General features: G+C 36.0%; 1 protein-coding gene and 1 pseudogene across 1 annotated transcript in view; both read right to left on the bottom strand.

Annotated features, from left to right (window-relative positions):
- Positions 1-13,431, bottom strand: part of PPFIA2 (PTPRF interacting protein alpha 2) — a 467,879-nt gene that overhangs the window by 320,342 nt on the left and 134,106 nt on the right. The gene's annotated exons all lie outside the window — the stretch shown is intronic.
- Positions 2,997-3,930, bottom strand: LOC118008523 (annotated as a pseudogene).

Here is a 13,431-nt window from a genome sequence, read left to right as displayed (position 1 = left end):
TCAGTCATTAAGCGTCTGCCTTCGGCTCAGGTCATGATCCCAGGGTCCTGGGATCGAGCCCTGTGTCAGGCTCTCCGCTCGGCGGGAAGCCTGCTTCTCCCTCTCCCCCTGCTTGTGTTCCCTCTCTCGCTGTGTTTCTCTCTGTCAAATAAATAAATAAATAAATAAATAAATAAATAAATAAATAAAATCTTTAAAAAAAAATTAAATTGTATGAAATTCAGGCTTGAGTTTTGTTTTGGTCCTTTAACAGAAAAAAATATTGATGGATTGGAACTTTATAATTCTATGACACAATAATTTTACTGTATTTTGTTAAATTTATCTCATGTTCTAAAATACATGTCATTAGCCTGTTTTTACAAAAACCACATTAAAGTTCTATGGCAGGACATTATTTCTTCATGTAGCACTATAAATACCAAATGCCCACATAGTTTAAGGTTTTATAATACCTGAAGGGGTTTCTGAGATCTGACTTTTATACACATAAATACAGTGAGTTGAGAAACACTGGGTCCATTCTATGGCATGAGAACTACATATAGACTATTACATATTGAACTTAAATGTGGTTATGCCCTACATGCCCTATTTTATAGTACAGTTTCGATATTAAGTTTCACTTTTCCCTAGAAATTGGCAAAATTCTTAGCGATTTGTGGCCACTATTTCCACTCTGGATAAATTATATTTTCTACTTTATTTACTGTCCGGTTTCCATATATGTCCTCTGTTACTATATACCATAATTATTGCATCAGGGATAAAAAAAAAATCTTGGTCACTGATATAAAATTTTGATTTTATTTTTTAAATCAGGAAGCATAGTTTCTAAAGTTTGAGATGAAATAAGAGTCCTTAATATGCAAAAGTTGTCTTATATAGAATTTCTTGTCTATCACTAACAAGAACCAGCACAAGGCAAGGCATAGAGTCAGCATCCAATAAATATTTGGGAAATGCTTGAAACAAATCTTCCTCTGGCTGTTTTGCTTCTGTCTTTTTATGAGTCGTATCTTAATAGTAATTATCTCATTTTGACTTACTGACTAGTCCTGAGAACTCAAAAATGTTTATTCTAATTCCCAGATTCTTACAGTTAATATGTGGTACACCGAACATTCAAAGTTTGGGCTGATTGTACTGCTTGGTACATAATAGTCAAGTTGTTGGTGAAGGGATGTCTGGGTGACTCAGTCAGTTAAGCATCTGACTCCTGATTTCGGTTCAGGTCATGATCTCAGGGTCATGGGATTGAGCCCCACGTTGGGCTCCATGCTCAGCATGGAGTCTGCTTGTCCCTCTCCCTCTGCTCCTCCCCCTGTTCACATTCTCTCTCTCTCTCTCAAATAAATAAATAAAATTTTTTAAAAATAGTCAAGTTGTTGGTGAACAAATGAACAAAAAAAGAGAATGTATAAATCCAGATATTCTAACTACTAACCCATATTGTTTGTATTAAATAATGCTGCCTAGTAGTTTAGTAAATAGATTTTTTTTTTAAAAAGCAATTTTGAAAATAGATTGAAAAAATAACTTTGCAAACTGACATGCATCCACCCATTCAAATGTACATACAGATAAAATCATCTCCATCACACATTCACAGAGTATTAGGAGAAATACCACAATAAAGAAAAAGAAGAAAGGTATGTTCTAACAAACAAAACAGATGTTCTAATGCTCTTCATATAGTTCACTTTATGTTAAATACTTTGTTTATACCATCTCAGAAGATACAGGTTTAACTGATAGGATAACAGGAAGAGAAGAATCATGATAGTGACCAACGCTGTGCAAGAGCTTTTAGGATAATGTTATCACAGCTATCTTGGAATAATAGAATATTAAAAAAAATTTTTTTTAATTTATATGGAGGGATACTCCACTCACAATCCCATGTTTAAGATTAGAAAGATTACAAGATTACAGAAACAAAGGCAATATTAGTGAAAACAGTGAAATAGACTGAAGCAATCTGTAGACTATCATTTCTTATTCTTTACATTCTCTACTGCCTCAGTTGCCATGGTAGCAAGTACTTTATTTTCTCTTTAATTTTACTTTTTCCAAGAATTTCATTTGAAAGACAAAGCCAATCACTATCCTGTTTTATTTTCATTAAGAGCAATAACAATGGCTCAATAGTTGCTATTTATTGAATGATATTACAGGGAAGACAGAGTTGCCTTTTATAAAACCCTCTGAAGGAGGTATTTATTCCTCAGTTATATATAAGGAAACAAAGTCTTAGAGAAATATAACTTGTCTAAAATCACACTTAGACAAATGGGAAAGTCATATCATTTGAAACCAGGTCTAGCTGATTACAAAACTCCCCCATAAATCAAAATTACATCTTGGTACTGTTTTATCTGCCACTGATTTTAATTCAGGACAGAATATGAAAAAGGAATTGATAAATTCCTAATTGATTTCATATGTCAAAGAATTCTTCGGTGACTGGCTATCTGATGAACTATTTTAATTTTATGGAAGTATTCAGATTTTCCTGATGAATCAGATGTGGGTTGTGAAAGGCAAAAAGGAATCCAGAACAACTACAAGGTCTTTGGCCTGAGCAGTGAAAGGATGAAATTGCCACTAAATGAGATGAAGCCTGTGAAAGAAGCAGGTTTGGGAAAAATTCAATCACTCAATTTTGCCCATGTTGAGTTTGAGGTTTCTATTAGTCATCTAAATAGAGATGTCACCTTGGCAGTTGAATATACAAATCTGGAGACCACATTAGCATGCAGACTGAAAACCAAAAAACTGGAATGAAGTCATCAGGAAGTGAATGCAAATAGACAAGAGAAATGGTCCAAACCCAAGCCTTAGTACACTCCAACAATAAGAATCCTGAGCCAGCAAAGGAGAATGAGTAGGAACAAACCAGTGAAGTGGGATGGCGGGGAGACCAAGAGAGGGATGTGTCCTGGAAGTCCAGAGATTGACATGAATCAAGTAGGCAAGATGATCATCTGTATCAAATGCTGCTGAGAGATCAATTAAGACAAGGATTGAGCACTGGCCACTAGATTTAGCAATGTGGAGGTTGGCTTTAACAGGTGGTTGGGAGAAAAGACTATTTTTTTGTTTCTGGCTATGGATTTATTCAATACAAGAACAATCTCCTCCAACTTTACTGAGGTGGCTGATCACATCTATGACCAAATCCTCCTCTAAACTGGAATTCAGGTACTGACACAGCCCCAGCCTCAGTTTTCTTGTTGGCACCAGGGGGCACAGTGCTTGGTCTGTAGGTGTCTCTGTCAGCTTCCCCTTGTGTGATTCTTGCAGGTTGCTGTCCCTCCAGACCTTTTGTAGCCTGCGAGTGTCAAGATGGCTGTGGTGCAGAGTGGCAGGCACAATCTCAGATGGCACATGGAGGTAATCACGGAGATCCTGGATACCTTCATTGGTAAGCTCCCAGTAGACATGTCTCCAGGCAAACTGTTCCTTTATGTAGCCTCGTGATTTGAGAGACTGTGTGAACTTTGTGACGTGAAGATTGGGCACATTCTTGTCTGCCAGGTCAGGGTTTTTAGGCATGTGGACGTCCTTCTTGGCCACCATCATTCCCTCCTTGAAAAGGAGTTCATAAATGGCAATATGGTTCTTCTTGGGCATCAACATCTTGGTAGCTGCTATGTCTATGGCTGGGGCTGGAAAGGAAGGGGCATGCACGGCACACGAAAAACCTCATTGATGTAAATTTACGATGAAATAGGAGGAGAGGAATTGGAGACAGTGTGTTTATACAATACTTTTAAAGCATATTGTTGTAAAAGGAACCAAAGAAATGGGACAGTAGCTGACAAGGAAAGGAGGGAGAGAAATGAGAACAAGTTGTGCTTAAGGGAGAAGGTCTAGTTTAAGGTGAAAAATTATGAAGTAGGATGGAAAGGGATGAATTTCTGGAGCAGTGTCCTTCAGCTGGTGAAAGGAGATAGAATCTATGTAGGAAGAGACTCACTTTAGAGAGAAAAGAACACCATCTTTGATAACAGGTGGAAAGGCAGAGCATGTGGATTCCCTTGCTGGTAATTATAGTAGTGGGAGTTTGTGTAAGTGCTCAGGAACTTAGAAAGCTGAGACATCAGCTGACAGTCAGGTTAGGGGAGGGAGTATTGAATGTTTAAAGTGAAGAAATGGTATGAAACTGCCATGTAAAAGAGAGAGAATATTAAAATACACCTATACTAAAGAACATAGCTTAGATATGCAAACAAATCAGTTGATTTTAACTCCTTCAGTTAAAGGGATGAATCTGGCTATGAATTGGTGGGTTGCTAGAAGCTAGAGTTTTTACAGCATGACAGAAAGCAGTTTAGAATGCATGCTCTCTGGAGGAGGCAGTTCCACAGATTGGTAACAGAAGGGATAGAAGAGATGAGTCACACATGCCCAGTTCATTCTATCAAACTAGTCTATGAAGGAAGCCATTTCTTCCTCGTGGAGTACAAGTTAGGCTAGAAGTATTCCTCTAACGGGAGTCCGGCCACCTGGAGCGGAAGGGAATATATTCCCTGGAACATGACTTCCCTTTCTCCCATTCTCATGTTCTCTCATTTTCACTCTATTTTTTCTTGGACATCATGAAAATAAATATCATTTGACCAAGTTTTGTCCCCAGTCTATCAGCCAATTCCTATTTTCATTCTCTCCATACCTAACCAAGAATCAATGATCTATTATACCTTTCATTCCCTTGCCAATACCTTCACCCCATTTTCTTAATATACTTTTGTTTGACCCATTCAGTAAATAGTTGTATTGATCCAGTTGTCCAGCAACTTCTCTGCTACAAACTGAGCTGATGGTGTTGCTGGAGCACATCAGACAATCGATGCCCCAGCAAGCTCGCCACCCTCAACCTCAACAGTGCCCTCTATACTGCCTGGGCCCCCATCACCCCTTATATTCTTTTCACAGCAGTCCAATAAGCCTTTCTCCAGTCTGGTGAGGCCTCTCTTCACTGCTTACACACTCACTTGCAGCAGATTAACAGTTGGTCGTTTTATACCGAAGTTCCTTTCCTTATAATCTCACATGTGTTTGTCCCTCTCATCTCTTTTTCTCTCATCCCAAAGTCTGAGACTGATGCCTCCACTTGAATTTCGTGACAAGAAGAAAAGGAAGCTTACTGGCAAATTTAAGTCTATGGGGATTTTCCTAGGCATCATTAGCAGTGTCTTGCAATCTCTTTTCTGAGAGTCTCTTTTGTGGGTGTTCCTTAATTGTCCCTGTACAGCATCCACACATTCACTGGCCTCTCCAAACTTAGGTTTCTATAGACTATCTTCTAACATCACTTAAAATCCTAGCTGGTTAGAGATAGAGAAGACACTAGCGATCATCTAGTACAGTAGAATATTCTGCACTTTAGAATCCCCTATGGTGCTTTAAAAAATACCAATGTTTGGGCCTCACCACTAGTGATTTTTTATTTAATTAGTTTAAGGATGCCAAAGTAGTATTTTTCTAAATCTCCCCAAGATTTTTTTTTCAATGTGCAAACAGGATTAAGGGATAGCTGATATAGTGGGATTCTTTTTTTTTTTTTTTAATAGTCAAACCGAACATGAGAAAGATAAAAATGTCCTGCTTCTCTTGGCCATACCATGAATCATTCTGAGCTAACTAGGACAGAGCTTCCCAGCCGTGTGTTGCAAATAGATCACAGGTGCACTGAAACAGCAGTCTCTCAGCTTCAGGGTGACTCGTCAGATCCTGGGGCTTCCACAGGGCCTGAAGTACTCAATACCAGGCTTGAGCATCCTCCTCTGTCTATATTCATGTAATGTAAAAATATTATGATTTCCTATTTGTGCTATAATGTGAACAAGATCAAGAAACACTGATCCGGTGTAGGCTTATCCTCAAAGCCACAGGTTAATATTTCTTCTTTGAGAAGTCTATCTTTTCACCTTTTCTGCATTAAATTCCATTTTTAATGTTTCTTCTCTCTTCTAAGGCCAGGTGTTGTGACCAGTTATGTGTTATCAGTATATTCTTCAGTCCAATAACTAAATAAGGAGTGAACAGTTTAAACACCACCTAGGGAATAACCTTGGCAAAACTTCATTTTAAATGAATGTGAATATTAGTGAATTATTAAAAGTTATTATGTCCTGAATCACAACTTCCTAGTTGGAATTGTAGATATCTAAATGACTATGGTCAAGTCACAATTTTTCAGCTTGTTGATTACAAGGCCATGCAGACACAGAATTAAGAGGTTATTATGTCATGATAAATTATGGGCATACATTAATTTCTTCAATTTATCTGCCTTGTACTTGACATTCACCACACATAAATAAATGAAAGGAGCATAAATATTAACATTTCATAACAAAGACAGAAATTCTTATTATAAATGCTTTGCTTTAATATAAAAAAGACCATGATCAGTAACATGATTATGGTGCTTTGGACAGCATTATACACATTAGCAGCCCCAGTCATGCAAAATAAATATTAATTTGATTGAACTGATCAGATGCAAGGAACTGGGTAATTCTTTGAATTTTGACTGTATTATTAAAGCACAAACTCAGTCCATGGGATCTAGCATCAAACAGATCCAAGTTCAAATCTCCATGTTTCTTTCCTATTGAATAAAGCTTTGACTAAGCTTCCCTGAGCCTCAGTTTTCTGAAAAGTGGAGATTAAAATAGGTTTTAACTCAATGGGGTTTGATAAAAATTAAGGGAAATAATGTATTTAGAGCATTTACTGTCATTGGCACCTTGTCAGTACTCAATCCAAACCTACTTTCCAAATTTCTTTATTCTACCCAAAGATTGTGTTGCATTTATCCCTTGCCCAATTGTTTTCTTTTGCCTGAAATTTTCTTTTTACTCATATTCAAGATCTAACTCCAGAGCCCCCTCATCTAGGAAGTCTTACCAGTCCAGAATCTTTCTGTCCTCATACAATTAGTCTGTACTTCAGCTGTGGCCCTTACTAAGGTCTGCAATAGGTGAGTTATTAGCACATTGGTGTGTTTGTCCACACAACTGGTAGCTGCTGGAGAATGTGGATGGTTCTCCACACAACAGTCTATAAGATCTGTAAATATGTGAATCAGGCCATTCCATTCTCTTACTCTCAACCCTCCAGAAGCTTCCTATCACACTTAGGAGAAAATACAAAGTCTTTTCCATGGCTTATAAAGCCATACAATTATTGATCCTGGCCCTCTGTCCTCACTTCATGCCACTACACCCCTATATACTGTTCACTGCCACATGATCTTGCAGTCCCCCAAATATAATGTCAGTCAGCACAGTGAAGATCTACTGAGTACCAGCTGTGAGTTGGATGCTATTCTAGGCATTTAGGATACACTGGTGAACACAACAGACACTCTTCTTTGTAGAGCTTTCATTGCAGTGCAATGGGAAGGAGTGCAGAAACAATGGGAAGAAGTGCAGAAACTACCAACACAAGAAGTAAATTCTATTGTACGTCAGAAGGGGATAAGTGCAATGGGAAGAAGGAGAGTAGTAGAGGGGGACGGGAACTAGAGCAAGGAAAGGATTATTTAGTTGTGATTTCAAATCCCATATTTAGCTTGTTCTCTTCTTGGTATTTGCAACTGCTGTTCCTTTTGCCTGGCTCTCTCCCCAGCCTACCCAATATTCATATGGTTCCCTCCATCAGTTAGTTAAGGGTTTACCTAAATGTTAGCACTTCTGGAGGTTCTTATCTGAAGAGAATGTAAAAAGTATGCCCCTGCTCTTACACTGCAACATTTCATTCCCTTAGTCAGCTTTATTTTCTCCACTGCACTATATGTGAAAAATGGTATTTATGCATTTTATAAGGGAATATATTTTTTTGTTTTATTAACTGTTGCATTCATTCCCGGTGCTCAGGACAAGGTTTGGCATAAAGTTGTTAATAACTAGCTATTGAATTAATGAATGTAGGTAATAATTAGCTTCAGCTAATGGTTATTAAATATAAAAGGTAGAGCCAAGAAAACTAAAATTTAATCAACAATATATTATTTCTCAATAACTTGAAGGAATCTTCATATTTTAAAATTCTACTTTGATACCCACAGCACTGCAAGAGATTAAAGAAATCTGTTATTTCCTTCTTGGGAATGTCAAAAAATATTTTTATTATAAGAAATTTGAGTAAGAGCTTCATTATTTTTGCAATTCAAATGTTAAAATGTTTTTTTGGGGGCAACTTTAGTGTTTCTCTCAATGGAATAAAAGGCAAATGCATTGTAAAATCCATATTTTAATTACTTAGTCATTAAAGAGTCCAGGGAAATGAAGAAGGACCACAAAAATAAGCTAAAAAGAGGGCCAGTAAGCATTACACTAGGATTGGGGTTTCACCATTGGAACAGCCCACTCGGGCTCCTGCCTGAGGCAAGAGGTTCGTATCTAGAGACAGCAGCCTCTTTGTCCAAGCTGAGAACTTGGATAGCAAACCAGGTAGACTGAAAAAGGAGGTGGGATTTTCCTGAGCAACCAGATCTCCCAAATCCACTTTGGTGACCAATGAAGTCAGCGGATGATATTCATGATGATGATGTTCAGTCACATGATTATTTTCCCATTCTGACTTCAGTGGAAGGTTAGGATGGAATTATAATAATAAACAACATTTGCCTATAATTTGATATAGGGCTCAATGCCAATACCCTTAATAATCTGGGAGTGCTAGATGTCAATGGTAAGGGGTACGGTATAGATTCTTTGAGTAAAATGTTGATATAATCCAGTGATATAATTTTCTTTTGTTCTAAACAGAATGTATTTTATTTATTTTATTTAGTTAAGTTTTTAATTTTACTTCCAGTATAATTAACATACAGTGTTATATTAGTTTCAGGTATACAATATAGTGATTCAACAATTCAATACATTACTCAGTGCTCATCATGATTAAGTGTATTCTTTAATTCCATCACCTATTTCACCCATCCCCCCACCCTCCTCCTCCCTGGTAACCATAAGCAGAATACATTTTAAATGAAATTATATGTGGGAGCCCAAGATATAAGACATATAAAAGTGAAATTTCTTTGTTTGAATCAGAGGTAACAGAATAAGAATCCTTGTTTAGAGTTGGCTGAAGTTACCCTGAGGGATTTTGACACAGTCCTAGGGCCTTGGTAAACATGGCTTAAAAACACAGCTTAAACCAAAAAACTTAAAAATAAACCAGTTCAGAATTAAAAGTAATTGGCATTTGCAGCAGTCAAGGAAAGTCTGGGGAAAATGGACCTCAATAAAATGTGTCCAGGTTGTCAATGCATTGTTTTCCCCCAACCTAGATTATGATATGCAAAATCTCCAAAACTACCGATACCATATTGAGGATAACCCGGGCTATCTGGCAATAATATTAAATAAATTATAATTCAAATTAAGTGAGAAAGTTTATAGTCTAGAAGAAAATTAAACTTGATATAAATAAGAATACACACATTCAGTGAGGTTTATCCAGTTCGGGAACACATTAACTCTAAGTTAAGGGGGTAAAAAAGATGCATTTAAAAATTAAAAAAAAAAGAAAAGAAAACCAAGATAGTGATTATGCTCTTCCAAACCACCTCGGGAAAGACAAAAGTTACAATGAAGAGCAGGCATGATAATGAACTTACAGTTGCAACATCAATCTATTTTAATCAAATAGAAGATAAGCCTTCCTGCCAGCACTAAGTGGAAGTGTGAATAGGAAAGCAATCTTGTGGGGTCCCTCAAGAGGAATATTCCAGCTTATTTAGAGATGTGAGACTTTCAGGAGATATTCAAAATGGTGAAAACAGAGATGCTCAAAATGTACAGCACTAATTTAAAGGAGTAGATAAAAAGGAGTAAGTGTCATGAGCAATGCAAACTCATATTTATAAATGTTCATTAAAATAATGAGTATCTTAGGCAATTTTAATGACCTCAAATGATATGTCATTTACTTCATCCATCTACTATACAGAATTGGGACATTAATTTTTCTATCGAAGGCCAAAAGATGTTTACAAATGTGAGCAGTTAAGTGATCTGCAAAGATGTCAGAGTAACTTACATATGCAATGGAAGACTCCCACTACAATCTGTTTTCAGACTGCATATGCAGTATATCCACAATTGCCTCCTATGGGCATGTGGGTACAGTTTCTAAAACCAGACATTCAAAAGAAGAACAAATGTCCTGATGTTCTAGATATGTATCTGGATCTTTTCTTACACGAATTTGATACAAAAAACCTGACATAATATGAAACTAACTCATTTTTTCCTTGTACTGAACATAGTTCATTATGTAATGGCAAGAAATTTTGTTCTGCTTATTGTTGTAACCTCGGTGCTTAGAACAGAGCCTCACATTAAGTCACAACTCAATGAATATTTGTTGAATGAATGAACGCCATAACATACACAAGCTGAGTGACAACACCATTCTCTGGAAGTCTGTGAAAAAGCCCACTTTAAACAACCTACTCTGCATAACAGAATTATAGATTTGCAAGGATAGGAGGCCCTAAAATGTATATTCACTTTTTACTCCCAAATTAGACCATACACTGCATTTTTGGTGACAGTAGAAACATAACAACACCTGGGAATCAAAACAAATTGCAGAAGCTAAGGAACGATTTGTCTAATTTTACCTAAGCCAGTAATCATCAGAAGTGATTAGGGAAGGAGGAAAGCCTTAAAACATGGTTGGGTGGCATTAGGTTTTTCCACTCAGATTAGAAGTAGGCCAAAGCAGGCTAAATCAAATAAAAACAAAACAAAAGTATTCAAACAAAAAAGAACCATGGGGTAGTTAAAATTCAATCTGTAGGTCACACAAAAGGGAAACAAATATACAACTTTGAATTTTTAAAAAGCCTGTGTGTGTGTGTGTGTGTGTGTGTAAAATGGGAGAAAAGGAAAACCTTGCATCCTAAATAACTCCATTTATTATAGTTGCAACCAATCATTGTGTGAATTACTCTGCTATAATTATTCATTCAAAATTAATATAAATATAATAATTATTCATTCTTATGTTCAAAGAGTGGTATAATTTCTCCTTCTCATACAGTCCCAGATCTTTCTGTCTATATTTTTATTAGAAGGCTTATATCTATATTTCTTACATGAGAATTATCTGTATATTCATCTCCCTCAATTCACCATCAGTTCTCTTAAAGAGCATGGATAACGGCTTATTCACCTTTAGCTCTAAGATATTGATGGTTGGATCATAAAATGTGATAGAAAAATCTACATTTTTGTTTCTTTATCTATAAATTGAGACTATAAGTCTTATGCGGGTAAAGACCCTTACTCCTAACTATATCTTCTATGCTAAGAAAGTGTTAAAACAATATTTATTTAATGGTTAATTAGAAAAACTCCTAATTGGAATAGTTATGGTTGTGAAGAACCATAGACATGAGGATAGAGAGCATGTGTTACTGTGATACATGTTAGTTAAAAGCACTTTTACAAAGATATTTAAACAATTAAAATTTAAGTTAGATAAATCAGGACACCAGGAATTTTTTTGTGGAAATGAAATTATTATGTGTTAGCTAAAGATACCATGTTTTTGAGTTTGGAGTCTATTTTGAACAGAGAAGTGTTAACCACATCATTTTCCACCTAAGATGTGATGAAAGTAAGACTGTGATATTGGGGTTAAAAAAGGCAAATTTTACTTAGTACTCTTTTATGTCCTGTAAACAAGGCAGCTACATTTGGGGGCATTACTCAAATAGCTGCATAAAAAAGAAAACACACACATACACCACAGAGAAACAGTTTTCACTATGTTCTTGATCAGAACATTATGCCACCAATCCTTTATAGTGAAACACTTGTCATATTATTTTGTACTAATTGCTTCACAATTAATATATCTTCTCCTTATCAAGGGAGAAGATTCCATGTGAAATGGTAAATAGGAAAGAACAGGTGAAATGAAAGAGACAGGTGGTTTGGAAAAAATGGATCTTTCTATCGATAAGCACTAAACATCAAAATACAGTCTTCCTAGGGTAGTTGACAATCATATGACAATCATAATCAAACTTGCAAATCCAGAAAAATATACAGTAGAAACATGCTCATTACTTTCCTTATACCCCATTTCTTAATTATTAATTTCTTAGGTTCAGAGCCAGGCCAAATAGTATAATCTATACACTGCTTTAGCATTTGTCTCAGGTCACAATTTTATCTACAATACTTAATCATGGTAAGGGTAATGACAAAATGTCTTAAGGAATGTCCTCTACAAATTTTACCATAGACAGCAACCAGAATTAAGACAATGACATAGTCCTTTACTAGTTCTGGGCTATCTCAGAATTTTGAAAGAAGTAACAACTTCTAAGTTACAGGTTATATAAATGGAAAAACCTTTCAATATGTTAAATATGATATCAATTGCAAAAGTGAAGGAAGTCAGGCCATAATGCAATTAACTATGCTATTAAAAAACATTTCAGAATAACTTAATCTGTTAAAATGTTAATAATTGGGCAAATTTCATATAGAATGAAATTAAGCCGATTTGTTAAAGCACAGAGGTAATAGTGCTATGAGGTAATGCTATGATATAATAAAATAATCAGTTTTATTCTCTGAAGTGGTACTAGAATTCATAAATGCTCACCATCATCTTGCAAAGAGCTGTCCTGAGCCACAGGAGGACTTACTTAGCTAAAAAATATGGTTGTTTAAATAAAAATTTATGACAGTATGGGGTATGTCACTATCACTAAAATAAATAAAACTGCATATTTCAGTTTTCTAAGAAAAAAAATCCTACATATTATATATACACGATATATGTATGAATATATATACATATATATGTATATATATAATTATGTTCTACATAAAGAGTGGGAGGCTTCTGGGATATCAGAAATGCATCTGTTCAGCTCATGAGAACTGTGTATAACCTGCAGAGAAAACTGGACTTAGATTACTGCCTAACTGCTAAATTTGTACACTTATACACTTTAATCCAGGTCATGGTTGGGGCCTAACCTTATCACTCTTAGTAATTCTAATATGTCAAAGTTGTCTCTAATACATTCAATTTGCATGGACATGTCCTAAGCACTGGGAAAAAAGCTGTGAATGGGTAATTCAAAGCTTACATTTACATCCCAAAACATGAAATCTAGTGAGAAAAATCATGCTTGACTTCAGATACAGTGCTCAGATTCATTATTAAAGTTTGCAGTCTCTTTGGATGGCATTCCAAGGAGGCAGGAAAACTCAGTGTGACAGGAAAGATCTGGAGGCTGTGTGTCAAAACCCAACACTGATGTCATCAATACAGTGTGTCATGACATGATCTTCCTTAGTTTCTTTGCCAGGCTTAGCAAAAATCTCTCAGGAAGGAAGGAAGGAAGGAAGGAAGGAAGGAAGGAAGGAAGGAAGG

This window comes from Mirounga leonina, unplaced genomic scaffold (genome assembly GCF_011800145.1).
Source record: "Mirounga leonina isolate KUSES-001 unplaced genomic scaffold, KU_Mleo_1.0 Mir_126, whole genome shotgun sequence".
NCBI lineage: Eukaryota > Metazoa > Chordata > Mammalia > Carnivora > Phocidae > Mirounga > Mirounga leonina.
This window is presented reverse-complemented; position numbering and strand designations above follow the sequence as displayed.